At 29.5% G+C, this 19,834-nt stretch overlaps 1 protein-coding gene across 1 annotated transcript in view; it reads right to left on the bottom strand.

Annotated features, from left to right (window-relative positions):
- Positions 1-12,470, bottom strand: part of LOC145271367 (uncharacterized) — a 31,891-nt gene extending 19,421 nt beyond the window's left edge. Inside the window, exon 1 of the mRNA XM_080126907.1 lies at positions 12,373-12,470. The gene's annotated coding sequence lies outside the window, so the exon portion shown is untranslated. The remainder of the gene's footprint in view (positions 1-12,372) is intronic.
- Positions 12,471-19,834: the final 7,364 nt, after the last annotated feature.

Genomic DNA, 19,834 nt, shown 5'->3' on the forward strand with positions numbered 1-19,834 from the left:
ATAATTAAAATATTAGTATAAACAAATAATAAAATAATTATTGTAAAAGAATTTTATTACTACGTATTCAATAATTAAAATATTAGTATAAAAAAATAATAAAAAAATTATTGTAAAAGAATTTCATTACTAAATATTTTATAATTTAAATATTAATATAGAAAAAGTAATAAAATAATTATTGTAAAAGAATTTAATTACTAAATATTTAATAATTAAAATATTAGTATAAAAAAGTAATAAAAATAATTATTGTAAAAGAATTTAATTATTATCTATTTAATAATTAAAATATTAGTATAAAAAAGTAATAAAAATAATTATTGTAAAAGAATTTCATTACTACGTATTTAATAATTAAAATATTAGTATAAAAAAGTAATAAAAATAATAATTGTAAAAGAATTTCATTACTAAGTATTTAATAATTAAAATATTAGTATAAAAAAGTAATAAAAATAATTATTGTAAAAGAATTTAATTACTTAATATTTAATAATTAAAATATTAGTATAAAAAAAGTAATAAAAATAATTATTGTAAAAGAATTTAATTACTAAATATTTAATAATAAAAATATTAGTATAAAAAAGTAATAAAAATAATTATTGTAAAAGAATTTAATTACTAAATATTTAATAATTAAAATATTAGTATAAAAAAGTAATAAAAATAATTATTGTAAAAGAATTTAATTACTAAATATTTAATAATTAAAATATTAGTATAAAAAAGTAATAAAAATAATTATTGTAAAAGAATTTAATTACTAAATGTTTAATAATTAAAATATTAGTATAGAAAACTAATAAAATAATTATTGTAAAAGAATTTAATTACGAAATGTTTAATAATTAAAATATTAGTATAGAAAAAGTAATAAAAATAATTATAGTAAAAGAATTTCATTACTACGTATTTAATAATTAAAATATTAGTATAAAAAAGTAATAAAAATAATTATTTAAAAGAATTTAATTACTAAATATTTAATAATTTAAATATTAGTATAGAAAAATAATAAAAATAATTACTGTAAAAGAATTTAATTACTAAATGTTTAATAATTAAAATATTAGTATAAAAAAGTAATAAAAATAATTATTGTAAAAGAATTTCATTACTACGTATTTAATAATTAAAATATTAGTATAAAAAAGTAATAAAAATAATAATTGTAAAAGAATTTCATTACTAAGTATTTAATAATTAAAATATTAGTATAAAAAAGTAATAAAAATAATTATTGTAAAAGAATTTAATTACTTAATATTTAATAATTAAAATATTAGTATAAAAAAAGTAATAAAAATAATTATTGTAAAAGAATTTAATTACTAAATATTTAATAATAAAAATATTAGTATAAAAAAGTAATAAAAATAATTATTGTAAAAGAATTTAATTACTAAATATTTAATAATTAAAATATTAGTATAAAAAAGTAATAAAAATAATTATTGTAAAAGAATTTAATTACTAAATATTTAATAATTAAAATATTAGTATAAAAAAGTAATAAAAATAATTATTGTAAAAGAATTTAATTACTAAATGTTTAATAATTAAAATATTAGTATAGAAAACTAATAAAATAATTATTGTAAAAGAATTTAATTACTAAATGTTTAATAATTAAAATATTAGTATAGAAAAAGTAATAAAAATAATTATAGTAAAAGAATTTCATTACTACGTATTTAATAATTAAAATATTAGTATAAAAAAGTAATAAAAATAATTATTTAAAAGAATTTAATTACTAAATATTTAATAATTTAAATATTAGTATAGAAAAATAATAAAAATAATTACTGTAAAAGAATTTAATTACTAAATGTTTAATAATTAAAATATTAGTATAAAAAAGTAATAAAAATAATTATTGTAAAAGAATTGAATTACTAAGTATTTAATAATTAAAATATTAGTATAAAAAAAGTAATAAAAATAATTATTGTAAAAGAATTGAATTACTAAGTATTTAATAATTAAAATATTAGTATAAAAAAAGTAATAAAAATAATTCTTGTAAAAGAATTTCATTACTAAATATTTAATAATTAAAATATTAATATAGAAAAAGTAATAAAATAATTATTGTAAAAGAATTTAATTACTTAATATTTAATAATTAAAATATTAGTATAGAAAAATAATAAAATAATTATTGTAAAAGAATTTCATTACTTAATATTTAATAATTAAAATATTAGTATAGAAAACTAATAAAAATAATTATTGTAAAAGAATTTTATTTAAGTTTAAGTCATTTAAATAACCCAATTCAATTGCCTATTTATTTATGAGCCATTTTACTTTATTTTAAAATTAAAGCAAATTATTAGATCTCAAAAATTCGAAAATGCAAGGAAGTCGACAACAAATTCCTGATTAGGTATTTATGCCACAGACATTGCATGATGTAAATAGAAATTTGTTTGTCAAAAAAAACAAAAACAAATAAATCTGTTTACGATTGTCAGTTTCAATATTGTTTAATTAATATTTCTAATTATCTTTATTTGTTTTATAAATAAAATGAAATATTGAAACAGTTTTTTTATTATTAAATGACTTTTTATTAAATACAAGAATTTAAAAAAAAATGATTTTTAACAGTTTAGATTTTTTTTTATTGAATCCTTCCGCATATATAGGATAGATATTGTTAAAGCCTACGAGTTTGCTCACTTTTAAGACAGAATGTCTTCAACCACTCTATGGACTTTTTGTTTTTTTTACATGGGGGTCACCACTTATCAAGGCCCGAAGGTCACTCAGGGATAAGGATTATTGTGTGTACAGTAATCAATGAGATAGTATTGTAGTAATCATTAGTATTGGGGGTTTTAATAGAGTGTCTTACTTAAGGAGGCGGTTTGTCAGGAGTTTGTTTATGTTGGACTTGAAGACGTCCAAGTTGTAGTCAGGTGGAAAACAGGCAAGCGGCAGAGAGTTCCACTGGCGTGCAGTTCTAAGAAAGAAGCTTTGCTCATGGAATCTACATTTGGATTTAGGCACAGATAAAGAGTGGGGAAAATTATTGACAGTAGTTTCAGCCAGACGGGGTTTTCTCGTGAAAGATTGGCGAGGGGGGGGGGCGCAAGGGATTGGAGCTCAGACGAGCACCTGCCATGGAAATAGCGATAAAACAAAGACAGGCTCGCAACGTCTCTTCTGTGGGAGAGAGGTTGCAGGGAAGAGAAAAGGGCATCCCCCACTAAACCACAAAGTCTATTTTGTACTCTGTCAAGGCAGGATAGGCTGTTTTTAGCAGCTCCTGCCCAGATGTGGCAGCAGTACTCCATCCTTGGACGTACTTGGCTTTTATAACTTTTAACCTTTCATATTCAGTATGCAGCCTGTTTGCATTGCTACCAACCTTTTGAGGTCATGACGTCCTATAGAAAATGGCTAACTTCAACCTTTATCTGCAACAGACTTAAACAACATTGCAGTATGCAAAAGGACACTAATTACGGTTCATAGCCATGGAAGTTAAGTTCTGCAAATTCTTTCTTTCAATTTTTATGTTTAAATATTCTTTCCTTGAAATTCTGAAGAGATATAATACATTGAACAAGCTTCTTTCGTTTAATTATTTTTATCCTTTCTTGTTGTGTAAAGTTCTGAAGAATAAAAAATAAATAAATAAAATTTCTTTCACCTAATAATGTCAAAATGGTGCCAGGAGTGGACATTTCCTCTCGCGTCAAAAAATATCAAAAAGTTATCTGACTTGTCTAACTAAGCACCTATTATTCTTTTAAACCGCCATTGAAAAGTTGACACTAACGTAATGGAAACTAATACTGTAACATTAAAAAAAAGGTCAAATTTATGGCCAAATCTTAAAAAAAGACCAAAATATACATTTTGAGGCCAAACTGCTTTAAAAATGGCCAGATTAATTAAAAGTCTTAAGGACATTAATTACGGCTCATAGACACAAACTACCCACTCCAATGTTGGACGCAAGATGACGCACTATTTTGCAATAAAGTACGATAAAGTTCATATATTATTCCTTAATTGGAATTCATTTTTGAGATGAGCATTATATATATTAATTTATTTTTATTTCGGACTATTATTCTCATCTTTATTAGTTGTTGTTTTTCATCTTTATTGGTTCGGGGCCTTTTCCCACTGTACCACGTGCCGGAGATTAGAGGAAAGAGAATCAGAGAGAATTTGGTCGTTAACGATCTTTGATGTGTTGCCATAAATGGTAGTTTCGTCAACATAAATGTCTACGAATGATGTAAGGATGTGATTTCGAAGATCATTGATTTAGATACGGAAGAGAGTTGAACTCCTGAAGTACTCCCACATTAATACTTTGATACGCTTCTGATTTCTGCCCACCAACCACTACTCTTATGAACCTATCAGAGAAAAATGATTTAATAATTGAAATATAGACAAACAGAATTATGTAGAAATCAGTTGCAAATTTTCAGAAAGTTTTATAAAAATCCAAGGCATTATTTTTTTTTTGTTCTTCAGATTTTTTATTTTTTTTATTATACTTATTGTTTTATATATTATTCCTTAATTGGAATTCAGTTTTGAGATGAGCATTATATATATATTAATTTATTTTTATTTCGGACTATTATTATCATCTTTATTAGTTGTTGTTTTCATCTTTATTGGTTCGGGGCCCGTGGCGCAGTTGATAGAGACGTTGAATCTCTACGGTTCCAGATGGACATTGTCTGAAGATAGCGGTTTCAATCCTACCCAAAGCATGCCAGAGGTTTACTTGGCCAAAACGTGGTAACTGCTGAGAGTGCAGTTAGGAGATTCAAAGTTCATATCCATCGCGGTTACCACTTGACGAAGAAGAATAGTTAGCCGAAACGTTGTGAAAAACAACAACTAATAAAGATGAAAACAACAACTAATAAAGATGAGAATAATAGTCCGAAATAAAATTAATATATATATTATCATCTCAAAAATGAATTCCAATTAAGGAATAATATATGAACTTTATCGTACTTAAGATTAATTAATAGTCTTAAGGACACTAATTACGGCTCATAGACACAAACTACCCACTCCAATGTTGGACGTAAGATGACGCACTATTTTGCAATAAAGTACGATAAAGTTCATATATTATTCTTCCTTAATTGGAATTAATTTTTGAGATGAGCATTATATATATTAATTTTATTTTTATTTCGGACTATTATTCTCATCTTTATTAGTTGTTGTTTTTCATCTTTTATTGGTTGTTGTTTTTCACGATGTTACAGTCAACTATTCCTCTGGCCTTCGTCAGGTAGTAACCGCAACAAATAGGAACTTTGAATCTCCAAACTGCATTTTCAGCAATCACTACGGATGGCAGTGATTACTGAGAATGCAGTTAGGAGATTCGAAGTTCCTATCCAATAAAAATGAAAACAAAGTCCGAAATAAAAATAAATTAATACCAATAAAGTTTGTTATGAATTTTACAGGTAGGGTTTACTGCTTTGTGATTGTCTTATTTCTTGCACTCAACAGAGAGCATAGAAAATACTAGATAAATTCCCATCTTGCTGCAAAATAATCCCTAACAGTATAGCAGCTGAGTCCTCTTGCAGTTTAGGGAAACAAAAATATGAGGAAAGAAAATGGGGCATAAGTCATGTTACACCGGTAGTAAGAATGCCACTTTATTGGATAGTGAAATTGGCATCATTTTATAAATAAACTGAAACATTGACATTGACATTATTAGAAAACATTGACATTATTAGAAAACAATTTTTTTATTAAATGATTTTTATTAAATGATTTTTATTAAATAATTTTTATTAAATGATTTTTATTAAGTGATTTTTATTAAATGATTTTTATTAAATGGTTTTTATTAAATGCTTTTTATTAAATGATTTTTATTAAATGATTTTTATCAAATAATTTTTATTAAATGATTTCTATTAAATAATTTTTATTAAATAATTTTTATTAAATAATTTTAATTAAGGAATTTTTTTAACAAATAATTTTTATTAAATGATTTTTATTAAATAATTATTAAATGATTTTTATCAAATGATTTTTATTAAATGATTTTTATTAAATGATTTTTATTAAATAATTTTTATTAAATGATTTTTATTAAATGATTTTTATTAAATAATTTTTATTAAATGATTTTTATTAAATGATTTTTATTAAATAATTTTTATTAAATGATTTTTATTAAATAATTATTAAATGATTTTTATCAAATGATTTTTATTAAATGATTTTTATTAAATGATTTTTATTAAATGATTTTTATTAAATGATTTTTATTAAATGATTTTTATTAAATGATTTTTATTAAATGATTTTTATTAAATAATTTTTATTAAATGATTTTTATTAAATGATTTTTATTAAATAATTTTTATTAAATGATTTTTATTAAATAATTTTTATTAAATGATTTTTATTAAATAATTATTAAATGATTTTTATCAAATGATTTTTATTAAATGATTTTTATTAAATGATTTTTATTAAATGATTTTTATTAAATAATTATTAAATGATTTTTATTAAATGATTTTTATTAAATGATTTTTATTAAATAATTTTTATTAAATGATTTTTATTAAATGATTTTTATTAAATGATTTTTATTAAATGATTTTTATTAAATGATTTTTATTAAATGATTTTTATTAAATGATTTTTATTAAATGATTTTTATTAAATGATTTTTATTAAATGATTTTTATTAAATGATTTTTATTAAATGATTTTTATTAAATAATTTTTATTAAATAATTTTTATTAAATGATTTTTGTTAAATGATTTTTGTTAAATGATTTTTATTAAATAATTATTAAATGATTTTTATTAAATGATTTTTATTAAATAATTTTTATTAAATGATTTTTATTAAATGATTTTTATTAAATGATTTTTATTAAATGATTTTTATTAAATGATTTTTATTAAATGATTTTTATTAAATGATTTTTATCAAATGATTTTTATTAAATGATTTTTATTAAATGATTTTTATTAAATGATTTTTATTAAATGATTTTTATTAAATGATTTTTATTAAATAATTTTTATTAAATGATTTTTATTAAATGATTTTTATTAAATGATTTTTATTAAATGATTTTTATCAAATAATTTTTATTAAATGATTTTTATTAAATGATTTTTATTAAATAATTTTTATTAAATGATTTTTATTAAATGATTTTTATTAAATAATTTTTATTAAATGATTTCTATTAAATAATTTTTATTAAATGATTTTTATTAAATGATTTTTATTAAATAATTTTTATTAAATGATTTTTATTAAATGATTTTTATTAAATGATTTTTATTAAATGATTTTTATTAAATGATTTTTATTAAATAATTTTTATTAAATACAGGAATTTTTTTAACAAATGATTTTTAGCAGTTTGGATCTTTTTTTATTGAATCACGTAATTTTATGAATAAAATGACAAACAAACAAAGATAATTAGAAATGATATTAATGAAACGACAGTGAAATTGACAATAGTAGAAAATAGATTTTTTGGGGGTACTTGTACAGTTTAATCAAGACATTCAAAAATGAAAATACTGAAAAAAGTTATATTGCACATATCCGTTAAGGAATGAAGTTCTCTGGGAAAAAAATTTCACTTAATTTCATCAAGTAGTTTTTTTTTTATACCAAAAAAGCAATTTGTTATGATACCGAGCAAAAGGTTTGATTTTTTGTAAGAAAAGCTAGTATTAAAGATGGGGAGGGAGTGTCGGCACTTTACATGGAGTGTTCAACAAATTCCATAATGACTGACTTCAACCCGCTCTCATAAGAACGTGTTTTTCTGCTGTAAAAAAAAAAAAAAAAATTACTCGATCAAATTAAATGAAATTTTTCTCGGAGATCTTCAGTCCAAAACGAATACGTACAATATAACCTTTTTTCGATATTTTCATTTTTTAATGTCTTGATTAAACTGTACAAGTACCTTTTTTTAACAAAGATAATTTCTTTTTTATTATTCAATCTTCACCCCCAAACAAGCAAGTGCCACTTTGAAGTAGGGGGCTACTATCGGGGACAATTTGCAGGGGGCATTATGAAGGGAGATGAGTAGAAAGATGTTTGTTCACATTACACTTGAACTTCTGCATATCAGTACAGTTGGGAAAGCAGAATCCCGGAAGGGAGTTCCAAAGACTTGCAGTTCTGGGGAAGAATCTATTGGAGTAAAAGGCTTTCTTACACCTAGGGATCTCTACTGTAAAGGGGTGGGGCTTAGTTGCTTATCGGGTTTGTCGGGGGTAGTCATGTCGAGGAGGTACAAGTGCTTGTAGTTCTTCAGAGCATCCACCATTAAAGTATTTGTAGAACAGGCAGAGGGATGCTACATTTCGTTGATGGGACAGAGGCTGAAGCTTAGGTGACAGTTCAGAACCTATCAGGTTGGCGACTCTTTTGAACCTTGTCCAGGAGTGAGAGACAAGCAGCAGATGCACCAGCCCAAATATGACAACAGTACTCCATACATGGGCGAATGGTGGCCTTATAGAGGTACAGGATACTTTCAGGCATTAGTAGTTTTCTAGCATGGTAGAGAGAACCTACATTCTTTGCAGCAGCCTGTGCAATGCTCTCAATGTATCTATTCCAGTTCATGTTCCCTGTAAACGTTAGAGGAGTGTAAAGGAAGTACTTTCAGGCAGTGTGTTCTTAGCCATTGCCATTAGTGGTAGAAAACAAGCTTAGTCTTGGCAGCATTGAATGTGACAATCCATTTTTGTCCCCATTTCACTACTGATTGGAGGTCATCCTCTAGTGTTTCACAGCAGCATTTTCTAGGTAGGTGGTTTTAGTGATTTTATGGTCATAATAACTATTCTTTCAGGTTGATGCTCCCAGGACTTATTGCTACACTGAATGTTTAATTTTTACAGATGGTCCAGTCAAGGTACTTACTCCATCATGTCTTGCTGTGTAGTAGCCGTCCCCCAAAAGAACCTTGCAACTTGATACTAGATGACTCACATTTTCTATGTCTGTGTGGCAGAACCTGTTGTCATTATTGAAACCTGCCATCTTCCTGAATGCATTATGTCCCTGAGAGAAGCAACCTCCATCAAAGTGGCACTGTACCTTGTTTGGGTTGAAAATACAATAAAAAAATCTGTAGTCAATTAGACCAAACGTGGAAATATCTGAATCGATTTTCTTCTCTGCCACAAATGATCAGAAATTTGTTGTCGACTTCATCATAGATTTGTCTTTTTAGAGATCTAATTAATTTTTTTTTTTAATTTTAAAATAAAGTAAAATGTTTTACTTTTAATAGTGAATTGAATTGTAAAACTTAAATATGATTTTAAGTTTTAAAAAAATTCTTTTACAATAATCATTTTTTTTTTTTTTTTTACAGTGATCACCACTTATCAAGGCCCGGAAGCCACTCAGGGATAAGGGTTATTGCAAGTACATTACGTTAGTGTGGAGATTTGGTATTTTTTTAGATTAGGTCCACCTCCACAATTTTCTTTTAAATGACGATTATGCTGAATCCGAGAATCGCATTGAAATTTTGCAGAAATAAGTAATTATCGAGATATAAAAAGTTGTATTATGCATTGTATTCTTTGGCGGTCATCTTGTTTACGTGCGTGCAGTGTTAGCCATAGATGAGTAGATTTATTTATGGCACACACACGCACGTAAAAAGATGGCCGCTAAAGAATACAATGCATAATACAACTTTTTATATCTCGATAACTAACTGAACATCATGTACACCCGAGGAATGTCGGGTAACCATGCTAGTCAAAAAAAGCTTCTGCCCAGATGTGACAACAGTACTCCATCTTGCTTCTTATTATATAGCTAGAGAATTTCAATGCGATTTTCTTATTCAGCATAGTCGAAAACCTATAAAAGTCGTCATTTAAAAGAAAATTGTGGAGGTGGACCTAATCTGAAAATTTACCAAAGTTTTTATATGAATAATTATGAAATTGAAACAAAAATGTAGTAGGCAAAAAAAATAAAAAAATAAATAAATGTTCTGTCAGCAACAGTACAACTTCAAAATAGTCAATATCGCCCACCTCCAGAAGAGAGGGAATTCCTGTCCGTGATAACCGTGGTAAAAGAAGACACACTCCAATCGCCAGAAACACCCACACATAGTTTGCAGGACACTGCCGACTCGTCTCTAGCCTCCTGCTTTTATAGTGGCCGGGAATTATCCATTTGCATAATCACATGAGACAGAAACGTGATTTTCCGAGAGTTGCATGGGGTAAATGCTAATAAAAAACCCCGGACGCCATCTTGGAATTCTCTTTTTCCCCCCAACTGGTGACACAACAGACGTACCCGAGGTAAGCTCTTTTTCCCCTCATTTTAGTTATTGCTACTTCTGCTACAGAAATACTTAGTAATTAAATTCTTTTACAATTTTTTTCATTTTCATCAACATTTTTTAGTAATAACGTCAGTTTCACTATCCAATCAAGTGGGATACCGGTGTAACATGACTTATGTCCCATTTTCTTCATCATATTTCTGTTTCCCTAAACTGCAATAGGGCCAGCCGCTGTGTCCAAACTGAACATCATGTACACCCGAGCAATGTCGGGTAACCATGCTAGTCAAAAAAAGCTTCTGCCCAGATGTGACAACAGTACTCCATCTTGCCTCTTATTATATAGCTAGAGAATTGCATCAGTAGCAGTGCCAGAAATTTTGTGAAAACTATTGAATAATTCCACCCGCTATCTTTCGAAGCTTGTAACTCGTCGAAAAATGTAATTCAAGCCCTAATTTTTTTTTCAATTAAAGGAGCAAGGACCAAGGTTTCATTTAAAAATAAAAACAAAACAAAAAAAAACAAACAACCCGTTTTTTTTTTTTTTAAAAAAAAAGGTTTTAAACTTCGGACTTTACAGGTAAATTTCTAAAAACAACACTACTTTTTTTGTTTTAAATTTGAATATATTATTTATTGATCTTTTATCTTCAATTTGTGATATATAAAACTTTGGTACATAAATTATTTACTTTTTAATAGACATTTCAAAATGGGGGGGGGCGTGCATAAAAAAAAAAACGTTTGTCTAAAATATTATATTCGATTTATTGGAAAGAGCATAAAATTTCATATTGACCCTGAAAATATCGTAAAAATAGAATCAATAGAAAAATTTTGATAGATTTTTAAAGTTTAAAAATTGAAAAATACTGAACTCGTAAAATTCAATTAATTTCATTACTATTTTTTTTTTTTAAATATTTCTTTTGGAAGTATAATCCATAAAGAAAATAAACAACCCACCTTTAAAAGAGAAATTACGAGTTTTTTATATTTTTTTTGCAGTTTCGTGTTAGGGGTGTCAAAAATTCCTACAAAAATTCTAATACACCTATTGCATCAGATATCATGAGATGTCTACTGGAGCGGTAGAAGGTTCCCACCATTTTTTTTTTTTTTTTTTTACTGTGGATTGTAAAAAAAAAACAAAAAAAAAACATTTCTATTATTTTGGTAAAATTCTAAAAAAATCAGTTTGTTTTACTGTACACATAGATTCGAAAAAGTTGTTACAAAAAAAAACAAATATATAACAAATAAATGTTATCACAGGCAAGACAAGTTATTTTTTTCTACCTAACTGGATATATTTTAGTGTTTTTATTTAATGTAACATGTTTATTCAGCTCGACAAACATACAGTGTTTACCGATTTATAGGAAAATTGCAAATGGCGCCCAGCCAGCTCTTTGACATAGTAAGTTTGAGAAAAGGAGTTATAAATAAAAAACTAGACAAAATACCGTTAGAAACTGGCTCAATATATGTTACCGTGACATAGGTTGACATATATTCGGTGGATTTTTAACAGTATTTTGGGTACTCATGATTTATTGATCTGTGCTGAAATTATAACGTTATTATTTAAAAAGCCTTTCTTAACATAGGGAGGGGAGGATGTTTTGTACCTGTTCTGTACTTTTACCTTACAATTTGAATTAAAAAAAAACATATCATAAAACTTTAATTAAACTTGGAAATACGATTTTAAAAATAACGCGGATCAGTAAGTGCATTAGCACCGTATTTTTCCCACACTTACTGTGTCAAAGAGAGAATTGGGCGCCATTAAAAATTTTTCAATATATCGGTAAACACTGTATGTTTTTCGGGCTGAATAAACATGTTTATATCAAATAAAAAAACTTATCCAGTTAGGTAGAAAAGTAACTTATCTTGCCTTTGATAACATTTATTTGTTATATATTTGTTTTTGTTTTGACAACTTTTTCGAATTATTGTGATAATCATTGTAATACAAACCCAAAAATCAATTAGAAATATTATACTTACTTTTATCCAGTCTTTATACGGAAATGAAACTAGAATTTAAAAAAAAGAGAGACATCTTTGTGTTCTCGCCAAAAGTCCAAAATGGCGACCCGAAAATCAGCTCCGGAGAAAATTTAAAAAAAGACAAATAAAATTTTTAAAAATAAATAAAAGACATAACAAATAAGATACAATGATCTCTTTGCAAAAAAAAAAAAAAAAATTAATTATTTCAAATATTATTTATTTTGGTTATCGTTAACATTCACATTCCCTTGTTTCAAAATCTTTCTGCGGTCCTGACTTTAAGCAAATTTTAATCGACAAAGATTAGAGCATTTCAGTAATGATTTTGAGTTTGATTATGTGCTGTTCTAGGAGGTTCATCTTGCCTTCTCTCTTTGAGAAGGGGTTGTGTTACTATACACATAGATTTATAAAAAAGTTGTCAAAAACAACAAATATATAACAAATAAATGTTATCAAAGGCAAGATAAGTTACTTTTCTACCAAACTGAAAGGATTTTTAGTGGTTTTACTCACTTTAAAATGTGTAATCGGTTCGAAAATCATACAGTGCTTATTGATATATTTGAAAAAGCAAAATGGCGGTGTGCTCACTGTTGAATACGGTGAGTTTGGGAAAATGAGTTCAAACTAAAAAAATTATACAAAATACTGCTAGAAACTCACTCAATATATGTTACCGTGATATAGGCAGACATATATTCGGTGGGTTTCTAACAGTATTTTGTATAATTATTTAGTTTGGACTTTAAAGTGAGTAAAACCAATAAAAACCCTTCCAGTACGGTAGAAAAGTAACTTATCTTGCCTTTGGTAACATTTATTTGTTATATATATGTTATTTATTATTATTTTTTTTTTTTTTGACAACTTTTTCGAATCTATATTTATAGTAACACAAACCCAGGGGTTAGTTTATTGCTAATCGCCTGAGGCGACCTTAACAGGGGCTGCCCAGGCACTTTTGTTTACAGGTCAGAGTGCCCACACTCGCAGGGGAGCTGACTTCTCCATCCCACTCCGACTCTGATGTCTAAGTTACATATTATGGTACTTGTTTAGTTTAATAACGACATTAAAAAATGAAAATATTACAAAAAAAATATATATATTGTACTTTATGGAATGAAGTTCTCACACAAAAAAGGGTAACTTTTAAGGGACGGGGGTGGGCCCCCCCGCCTCCTCTCCAATGTAAACAGAAATTTTGTGAAATGTTAAACGGTATTCTGCTCGGTCGGCTTAATTACTGAAAAAACGGTTTATTAAACTGCAGAAGCACAATTGAATACATCCCCCCCCAAAAAAGAACGAAAAACATCATCTGCTGAACTACACAAGTTCTATAATTGAATATACCCCCAAAGAAAAAGAACAGAAAACATAAAAATGTTTTTGTAAACTCGTGAAAACTTTTTTAGATCAATTAAAAAGCATTAAAAACTTTTTTAGATCAATTAAAAAGCATTAAATCTTTTTTAGATCAATTAAAAAGCATTAAAAAGTATGTCACAAAAACAAAATGATTTTTAAAAACTTTATTATTTCAAATGTCCGCTAAAAAGGTTCCTCTGCGATATGATAAGTCACTTCACGACGCGCATGTGTACGTGAACGCCTCATGTAAGAAAACACTACTGAAGGCGGTTAAATGGCATAAAATAGTCCCGGGTTCCAGGAGTTCATACCATGCAAAGGATAAATTTGCCTAGGGTTTCATTATCAGATTCGTTGTCAGCGACCTCAAATACCCCTAAAAAAACAAATTAGCATGGTCGGTGTTCTGTTGTACCAAAAAAAAAAAAATATTCACTTAATTTGATCAAGTAGTTTGTTTTTACAGAGGAAAATCAGATTCAAACGAGATCGATCATCTCCTGCCATCTTGCTTCTTTTGCAGATGAGGAGTAAGAGAGGTGCAAGGGGAGATAACTTCTCTTTGTCTTTTTTACTCCATTTTTCGTTTTATCCTTTGTTAATCAAGTTTTTGTTTAGGCACCCCCTCCTCATTCGCATGATCCATCTAATTTAAATTTGATTTTATGCTGTAAAAAAAAAAAAATATTTGATCAATTTAAGTGTTTTTTTTTCTTTTTGTATATAAACTTTATTCCATAACAAATACGTACAATATAACTGGTTTTTTTTTCAATTTTTCCATTCTTTTAATGTCGCGATTAAACTGTATAAGTACCAAACTTCCACATTTTATGATTAAGCAAATTATAGTGTTTTCGTCAACCTTGATTACACCTGATGAAATAAATAAGGAGATAAGTCAAATTGAAGTGTCGAGGTGAAAACTCAGCCTTAGGTTCAAATTCAGTTTAGTAGTAAAATCGCTAAAATCGTCTGCAAAATAGGTAAGATGGCCGCGATGCAATCAATCTCATTGGAATTTGAATTTCATCTGCAAAAAAAAAAAAAAACTACTTTCACATCCCTCTTTTTTACAGAAGAGACGTTGTGCGTTTGTCTCTGCCCTATCAACACTTTTATGCTAGTGTTGTATATTGTAGGAGATTATATTAACAGAGAGATATATTAAAACGTAAAACGTGTCATGTGTTATCTAGTGGATGTGAGATATTGTTCTTTTAACAGACAGATAATAAACGTATAAATCGTATGTATGTTGTGTAGCTGGAGGACATGATATTGACGTGTAAACTGAATCATGTTGTATCAGACTTATCACACGGGATATTTTTACAGTTCATATATAAGAAGAATAATATATGCTTCATACCTTTTTTCTTGAAGTGTTCTTCTATATCTTCCCGCTGCTCCGTGATGAACCATGAAACGATCAGCATCATCCAATTAAGGCATCTGTTCTTATTTGTGAAACCATTAAAACAACTCTTTATATTTTTATAATATAAATTTATTACAGTTGTCTCAAATGGTTTTCACAGGATCTGCAGTTCGTCTACATTTTCTATTCTCACAGCCCACTCCTAGCTGTCTGTCCACCCCTGTCTAGACGTCTGTCTGCTCTGGTGGTCAATCCTCAACTCTCTGAATCTCCAAAAACTAACTACATTATGTGTTCTCTTACGTCACGTAATTACGTGTCTCGGACCTACCTAATGTCCACATCTAGTTATTTGTTTATTCAAACCCTTAAATAATGTTTACATATATTTTCTATTTTCACATTCCTTTTGCGATTCACACGTCAATTATTTCTTCCCCAATTTAATTGTTTATTCTTCTAATCATAATAATTGATCCAGCGATTATCCGTCGCTCAAGTCAATTAATAATAATAATACAATAACAATAATAATGTTTTTACTCTTGACCCCCGCTTGCCACAGTTAACAGATACTACACTATGATCACAGCCTAAAAGGGTCATAACATTACACTAGGTGTTCGACTGAGCTCCAATCTATGGTCCTTCCCTGTAAAACATTCACAACAAATACTCACCTAGCTAAAACAACTACCAACTACTTTCTTCACTCCCTACCTGTGCTAAAAAAAAATAAACAAAAATTTCATGAGCAGAGTTTCTTTCCTAGAGCTGTCTATCTGTAGAACACAATACTGTATGTCTGCTTCCCAGCTGACTATAACATGGTCTTCTTCATTTACTGGATATTTTTCCGGTATTCACTGGAAGTTATTATCTCCCTTAGTAAGTTCAATTTAATGTCTGTATTTTTTTGTTTTTTTTACATAGACATCACCACTTATCAAGGCCGATAGGCCACTCAAGGATAAGGGTTAAAGAGTGTACAGTAGTCTAAAAGGACAATATAGTAATCGATAGTAATGGAAGTTCGGTAAATTTGTTAACTTAAGTGGAACGGTTCATCAGAAACTTGTTCACGTTGGACTTGAAGACAACCATATTATAGACAGCTGGGAAGCAGGAAAACGGAAGACAATTCCACAGGCGTGCAGTTCTAAGAAAGAAACTTTGATCATGGAATCTATGTTTAGGTTTAGGCACAGATAAAGAGTGGGGAAAATTATTGATAATGTTTTCAGCTAGTCTAGTGTTTCTTGTGAAAGTTTGGCGAGGGGGGGACCATAGATTGAAGCTCAGTTGAACACTTTCCATGAAAATAACGATAAAGCAGAGACAAACTCGCAACATCTCTGTGAGAAAGAGGTTGCAGGGAAGAGAAAAGGACATATGTGTGTGTGATGCAGTTTATCTCAGCCTATAGGCAACCCACTGAGGCAAGTTAGGTACTGAAATGAATCTTATGATACAGCGGATGTTTTAGTGATATTTATATCCATGTTTGGTGTATGGAAATGCAAAAAACAAAAAAATGCAAAAAAAAAATAACAATTAACGGAATTTTGTGTTCGTCACCAAAATCCGTTTTTCATGGTAACAAAAAGAAAAGGGGGGAAAAAAGGAAAAAAAACATTTATGGCAAATTTCTCGGAAAAGAATAACTAGAGGAAATGAGCAAAAGAAATGCAGACCCGAATAAGTTTAAAATGATCCAATGTTTATTAAAACAAAAAGTTATCGATTGCCTTTATTTCCCAAGGCTGGGGTTAAAAAAAACCTTAAGGAAACATTTAAAAATACATTAAAAAAATACAAGAAAAGACGTCAATCCTTACTTGCAAGAAAGGCTGAAAGAAAAGAACATATAAAAACAGAAAACAGTCCTTGTTTAGAATTGAGTCCTTTCAACAAAATGTTCAGTCTTTCTTTGACAAAATGTCATTTTTTTTTCTTCTTTTCTTTGACCTAAAATGGGAGAAAGAAGTAATTCCCTTTGTGGAGGCTCATGTGCCTTTTAATTCAACCACTGTAAAAGAGTAATAAAAAATGCAAGAGAGCTATATGCCCAGTCTGTTAAATCCAAGGTAGCTGATCAGCGGCTTGGTTCCCACCAGTTTTGGCAAATAACAAATAGGATCTTGAACAGAAGTGTGCGTTCTATCCCAACCATTATCAATGGACCAGAGGTTATCTCGTCAGCATCAGACAAGGCCAAACTATTTGCAAAGAACTTTGCAGCTAGTTCTACCCTATGCGACGAAGGCCATCAACTCCCCATATTTCCTCCTATAACACAGAACAAGCTAGGTAACATACAAATATCCGTGCATGAGGTCGCCAAGCTAATCAAGAACCTAGATTCCAGTAAAGCAACTGGCCCTGATGGCATCCCAATTATAGTGTTAAAAAAGCTTCAACCAGAACTTGCTCCCATACTTACGAAACTATTTAAGCGCTGCCTTAAGGAGAAGTGCTTTCCGACACCCTGGAAGACCTCCTCAGTTTGCCCTGTATTTAAGAATTCAGGTGATAAGTCATCTCCCTCTCAATACAGACCAATAAGTCTTCTCTGTGTTATGAGTAAGTTACTGGAATCAATATTAAATAGAGAAATAGTAAACCACCTCAGCAGGAATAACCTTCTTAGTGACACACAATATGGTTTCCGCTCTGCAAGATCTACCGCAGATGTGCTGACGGTTATATCCCACAGGATTAGTGAATCTCTTGACAAAGGCTTCCTTTCTAGGGCAATTGCTCTCGACATATCAAAGGCCTTTGACAAAGTATGGCATAAGGGTCTACTTCACAAGATTTCCAGCTACGGTATAACTGGAAATGTTTTCTCAATCATTAAATCATTTCTCTCTGATAGGCTCATAAGAGTAGTGGTAGATGGACAAAAATCGGAGGCCTGCAATATAAATGCTGGAGTCCCTCAGGGGTCAATCCTGGGCCCAACTCTCTTCCTGATCTACATCAATGACCTCCCTAAACACATACTTAAATCATTCGTTGACATCTATGCTGATGACACGACCATCTACGGCAACACATCAAAGGCTGTAAATGACGAAGTTCTCTCGGATTCTCTCTCCTCTGATCTCGAGCGCGTGGTTCAGTGGGGGAAGATGTGGCTAGTTACCTTTAATGCATCCAAAACCAAACTCCTATCCTTACATCATCAACGCTCTGATCCCCAGCTGGCATCAATTGTGATGGATGGCTCTCGTCTGGGTGAGGCCCCGTGTTTTGACAAGCTTCTGGGTTTGACCTTTACTCCTGATCTGAAATGGAACACGTACATCAAGTCTGTTGCCAATGTCGCAGGAAAGATGGTGGGATCCTTCTACCGCTCCAGAAGATATCTCACTACTGATGCAATTCTCTATCTATATAAAAGCCAAGTACGGCCAAGGATGGAATACTGTTGCCATATCTGGGCAGGAGCTGCCAAAAACAGCCTATCATGCCTTGACAGAGTACAAAATAGACTTCGTGGTTTAGTGGGGGATGCCCTTTTCTCTACCCTGCAACCCCTCTCCCACAGAAGAGACGTTGCGAGCCTATCCTTGTTTTATCGTTATTTTCATGGCAGGTGCTCGTCTGAACTCCAATCCCTGGTGCCCCCTCGCCAATCTTTCACGAAAAACACCCGTCTAGCTGAATCCACTGTGAAAAATTTCCCCCACTCTATATCTGTGCCTAAATCAAAACGCGGATTTCATGAGCAAAGCTTCTTTCTTAGAACTGCACGCCTGTGGAACTCTGTTCCGTCTGCCTGCTTCCCTCCGGACTACAACTTGGATGCCTTCAAGTCTAATGTTAACAAATTCCTAATGAGCCGCCCCCCTAATTAAATACTTCATAAAATCTCCTCACTAACGTGATGTACTTACAATAACCCTTATCCCTGAGTGGCTTCCGGGCCTTGATAAGTGGTGATCACTGTGTAAAAAAAAAAAAAAAAAAAAAGGGGAGAGAAGACCATAAAGCCGCTTTGGTAGGCATTATGTGTACAAATACGGGGTAACTTCTTGAATTATGGAAGATTTCCTTTCTAGGGGCGATATTCTGCTCGTCTCGTCGGCGAAATTTATTTTTGTTCTTCTTAGAAAAGAACTCCACAACACACGGCTGTTTCCTTCGTTAATACTTTGAGAATAATAATTTACCAGTTATAAGACTCGTTTGTCTTTTAATAACCGGTATTAATCTTCCAGTCGTAGTTGTCTTATAATAACTGAGAATAAACAAACGTTAACAGTTTACTACTACCCAATGGAGTTCTAAACAAATGTCTTTCCCCAAAGGAGGAGAAAAAAAAACCGTAGAATTTAACGTCAAGAATCCTTTTTTGATGGAGCCGAGTAGTGTCTTTCTTCTTGGCCGGCTAGGTTCAAACTAACGAAAATGAGCAAAAGGCCCATCCTCCTCCCCCCTCCAGAGGGTAGGAGTGGAGCCGACTGCTAGAAAGGGAACTATACCTGTGCTGATGATGATGATGATGATAGAAGTGACCTGCCGTTCCTTGACCCAAATGCGGAGATGTTGAATGGGTATAAATAAAAAAATAAATAAAAATTATTTCATTATTAAAAATTTCAACACGATTTACTAAACACCGTTTTATTTACTGAATATTTTCCGGTATTCACCGGAAGTTATTATCTCCCTTAGTAAGTTTGATTTAGT

The sequence above is a fragment of the Euprymna scolopes genome, chromosome 46, assembly GCF_053919585.1.
Source record: "Euprymna scolopes isolate OS-2025 chromosome 46, ASM5391958v1, whole genome shotgun sequence".
In the NCBI taxonomy this organism is placed as follows: domain Eukaryota; kingdom Metazoa; phylum Mollusca; class Cephalopoda; order Sepiida; family Sepiolidae; genus Euprymna; species Euprymna scolopes.